General features: G+C 42.4%; 1 protein-coding gene across 4 annotated transcripts in view; it reads right to left on the reverse strand.

Moving 5' to 3' along the window:
- The window catches only part of Axn (protein axin), a 219,550-nt gene that overhangs the window by 128,098 nt on the left and 86,452 nt on the right, over window positions 1–5,000 (reverse strand). For all 4 annotated transcript variants that reach the window (XM_076207947.1, XM_076207939.1, XM_076207892.1 and 1 more), the window contains exon 3: window positions 996–1,027. The gene's annotated coding sequence lies outside the window, so the exon portion shown is untranslated. The remainder of the gene's footprint in view (window positions 1–995; window positions 1,028–5,000) is intronic.

Raw genomic sequence — 5,000 nt, forward strand, 5'->3', positions numbered from 1 at the left:
AAACTAGTTAAATTCCGCTAAACCTCTTCTAACCTTAACCACCTATTTAAGGTCGTTTGTCGAGCCGGCCGGCTTCTTCAGGAGTCTCTGTGAAGTCACTTTTTTACCCGAAAAGAAAATATGGTAACATTATGACGTCATTAGTATATGGTGTCATCTTTTGCCAAGACGAAAAATGACGTTATAGATATAACATCATAAGCTATTATGCTTTCCTTTTCACTTGTCATGTGACTTAAAGAATATGGCGTCATTGTATAGGATGATGCTTTTCCTTAACGGAAAAATAAACAAAATGATATGACGTCATAGATCATGTTATTTCTTTATTGGAGAACAATGACCTCACAGAACAGGCCATAGTGTTCTTTACCTCCATCCACCGGGGCCCTAGGGCGCCGGGTGACCTTAGGTCTTCCAGGGAAGGAGTCGGCCACGTTCAAAGATGGAGGTCTGTCTATTGGCTGAAATCTACAAAGGGTGAGATCTAAGGAAAGAACCACACAGAGAGGTTACCCCTTTCCCTTCCCCTTCCCCCGTCATCATCTTGCCCTTGACAGATCGTTTTTTCCTGGTTAAGGACACATGATTCCATTCAGTGAGGACGGGACTCCGGGCGTGTTTCGATTATTCTCTTCGGCCTTATGGTGCACTTTACTCATTTTGTTCAGGCTCACATCAGACGATTTTCACTCACCCGTGGGAGGGACGCCAGGCATGGTGGGATACTTATTCTATAGATTTTTTTTTATCATTTGACGTCAGATAATTTTATTCAGTAGGGATCAGGTCGAAAGGGCTATAACCCATCGAGACCTGCTCCAAGCCCGTCTTCTCAGCTGATTAAAATCACGTAGCGTTAGTCAATGGAAAAGTATATATATATAGTATAAAGTCCGAGAGTATACTGGATGGGAAAAGGAAGCAGCTAAGCTGCCGAAACTCACCCAGTACCGAAAGAGTTCGGACTTGGAAGTAAAACTTCGAAGACTTACCGAAACGATGTTTAGAGGCCTGGCAAAGGGATCTGCAAGATAAGAAAAGAAAAAGAATAATAAAAATCTATATTGTATTTCGGAGAAAACATGAATCACAATATAATGCATACACACTGTAAAAAATATGTAATCCTTTTATGTTCAGGGGTTTCTCTATACTAAATCAACATTTTTGACATCTACCATGAGGTACTGAGACAGGAGGAATAGAGTGAGATCTTCCGGTGTGGCTCCACGCTGTCTCAGTCACTATACACCACTTCCTATACAAAAGGAATTGCGATCTTGGTACATTGTATATGCATGTCATGCAAAAAAAAAAAAATCCTGGCGTTAGCCACAACAAAATTCCTGAATGGTCCAAATTCGATACAGTGGCCCTGGACGGGTTAAGCACTAAGAATGTATTTGGATGTAAGCTTTGTAGGTGTACGCGGACTGGCGCTCGCTCACTTGCGTTCTGTCCATGGCAAAAAAAGAGAGAGAGAGAGAGAGAGAGAGAGAGAGAGAGAGAGAGAGAGAGAGAGAGAGAGAGAGAGAGAGAGAGTGTGTGTGTGTGTGTGTGTGTGTGTGTGTGTGTGTGTGTGTGTGTGTGTGTGTGTGTGTGTGTGTGTGTGTGTGTGTGTGTGTGTGTGTGTGTGTGTGTGTGTGTGTGTGCGTGCGCGTGTGCGTGTGTGTGTGTGTGTGTGTGTGTGTGTGTGTGTGTGTGTGTGTGTGTGTGTGTGTGTGTGTGTGTGTGTGTGTGTGTGTGTGTGTGTGCGTGCGTGGGTGCGTGGATCGCAGGGTGTAGAACGAGGGGAGGGGTAGTGTGTGTGTGTGGACAGTGACATTGCAACTACGTGTGCTTGCAGACAAGCAGGCAGGGAGGTTGGACACGTGGTGTTGCGATGTAAAAAGTGCAGGGGTGGGGTGGAATTAGGGTGAGGGTAGGTAGAAATACGGGGGGGGGGGAGAAAGTGGTGGGTAGTAACGAGAGACGAATGACGGGGGAAGGGCTTCTTGGTGATATTGTGGTACCCAAGAGATCTCAAGTTCCGTTCTTACACAGGAGTTCGCATCAGTGTGAAAGAGAGGCAACTACAATCTGGCAGGTTCTCATCTCTTCATTCATGTGAAAAAAAAAAGAATTATGACTCGTAAAAACTAAAAGTATTCCCATAATATCTTCAATGACATGTGTGTGTACATGCTCATAAATGTATGTTTTCACTAAAGGGAATACACAGACACGTAGGTACCAGTATATATATAGACACAAACGCTTGTAAACATAGACACACAAGAGACCACGCCCAAAGTAACTTTCCACGCCACTAAATCATCCGAAACACGTGCGAACACACACGCATGCGCGCACGCATACCAAGAGACGGGCAGGCATACCGATAAAGACGGAGGTAGACAGGAGGACTGATAGACAGACCCATAGATGGGCGAACAGGCAGAAAATGGAGAAGAAAAATGCGTGCGTGCGCGCACACACACACACACACGCGCACACACACACACACACACACACACACACATACACACACGCACACACACACGTGCGCACGCACATATTCACACACTAAGAAAATAGGAATTTCCCAGAAAGGGAGGAAAACAGTGTAAGAGCTAAAAGGAGAGCGGCGGCAGAGTTCAAAGGAGATTCATACGAATATCATTTCCATACAAATAAATCATTTGCAGCTACATATCACATTATATCAATGTAAACAGTAATTGTGGTACCGTATCTTATATTTTCACTTTGAAGTCGAGGGCACTTATTGAAAGAAAACGAGAAGCGTATTACTTCAGAGAAATATACACGCATACGTGCCCTCGCACGCGCGCGCACACACACACACACACACACACACATACACACACACACACCATGAACACATACACACACACAAACATACACAGCAAGGCTTCCGTCCTTCCTCATGGAAAGGAAGAGGGAAACCTTTATTAATATTTCTCTTGCTCACCCGCTCGCCTGCTCTTACACAACCACATCAAACCCGTATACAGTTTACTCTCCTTCCACTCGATGCTTTGCTTGGTGACGTTTGAGTGATTTGCTACTATAGTACCAATAAAGGCTAATAGTAAAGTGGTAAAGCGATCTACAATGAGGAGGTACCTAAAGCCGAGTGTATTTCTTTTACTTCACGCGCACGGGATTTCCTTGTTGCCAAATCACTCAAACAACACGAAGACAGGCTCTGCATACAAATGGTGGCAGTTGTGCATAAAGACATGTACATTGAGTGACTTCGTTGTATACGTGGGGGCATGAAAAAAACACTAAGAGGCATGTATGAGATGTTAAATGATAATTTCCATGGAAATGAAAGCCCAAAGCATATGCACTTGGTCAAGAATCCACGCGTATTGGCCACTCTGGTTCTTGGTATTCTTCATTAAATGAAAAAAAAAAAAATAACCAAAAGCTAGCCAGAACAATTTTCTGAATGTCCCAATCGAGATGGTACCATACCTGTAGGCTACATTCTCATGCCATTCAGGTGTAGGTGTCCATACAGCAACTTACACTAACAAAAAATTGCGGATATTCAAAGACCAGTACATATACAGATATTCACATATGTATACATCCAAAGCATACACACATACTTGCACGAAAAATACAATGACTGTAAAATGGTATATCTTTGTGTATAGTACTACATACATGACAAAGAGTACAAACGTGGCAAGATCTACCCTACGATAGAGAGTCGTTGGCCAGCGGTAAGGGAGTATTCGTGCAGATGACGTATGGTTGTAATGACGTAATGTCGTACATAAACAAAGACAAAATAATGTAATTGGAAGATAGTCTTTGTATGACTAATGGAGTCGACACACGAGTTTGGTGCTTTTATACATCATGTTTTCTCCCAGTGGCAAAACCATTCTTGGGAACAAGGTGAACCTGCCATGCAAATGTCTTTATTTAATTGAGTTAATATTTCTCCTCACTACGATTTACGTTTTAGTATTCATTTTATCTATCGCCAGGCGATTCTATCAATTGGAGGAACTCCCCTCTCGCTGCGTTTTATAACTATGACATTTATCTTATTCCAATCAGCTGACCCGTCATCCATGAGGTGCTAGGATGAGAGGGAGGAAAGGGTTGTGGGTGGGAGTGGAATAGGTGGGAGTGGAATGGGTGGGAGTGGAATGGGTGGGGATGAAATGGGTGGAAATAGATATGTGCCTTTTGACTTTGGCTACATCCCTGGTAAGAGAGGAAAAAACCCTTGGTATATAGACAGATATAACTGAGGTTAATCCCCTCCCTCAAGTGACGAAAGGTTTAGAGATTTATTCAGTTTATCCATTTATCTATCTGACCCTCCGAGTGGTGAGCTGTGGATTATGTGGCAATAGTGGTAGTGTGCGGTCAAGGAGTGGGGGTAATATACATAAAGGTGGCTGAAAATGAACAGTATCAATAGCTCATTTCGCACACGCACGCACGCACGCACGCACACCCCCATTCACACACACACATACACACATACACACACACACACAAATGCTTCTGTAGTCAGGAAGCCCACCAGTCAAAAGGCCCGCTAGTCAGAAATTTGGAAAAATATACTGCAGCCCCCCCCCCCCAAAAAAAGAGGAAAAATTTCAGTCTCAATCCCAGGACTATAGGGGTAAGGGTGTCTGAGCAGGTTGAAATTCCAAGCAGAATATGGATGGTCGATGACTTCATTGAGCCACTTTCTATATATGAATATAAAGTACTAGCTTATTGTATACCCTGAACCTCATTTGAATTATAAGATATATTTCATATAAATATACATCATAAAATATACTAAATAAAATATATGAATTATACTTTAATATACTAAATATACTAATATATAAATATACTAGATATATTAACCTAACCTAACCTAACCAAACTTAACCTAACCTAACCTAAAGTTCTGCAAATTGCAGCAGTCCTTTTCATTTAAAAGATACCATAACTTTGAAAAAATCTGA

Source organism: Oratosquilla oratoria, chromosome 2, assembly GCF_046742065.1.
Source record: "Oratosquilla oratoria isolate Oo_2021 chromosome 2, ASM4674206v1, whole genome shotgun sequence".
NCBI classification, from domain to species: Eukaryota; Metazoa; Arthropoda; class Malacostraca; order Stomatopoda; family Squillidae; genus Oratosquilla; species Oratosquilla oratoria.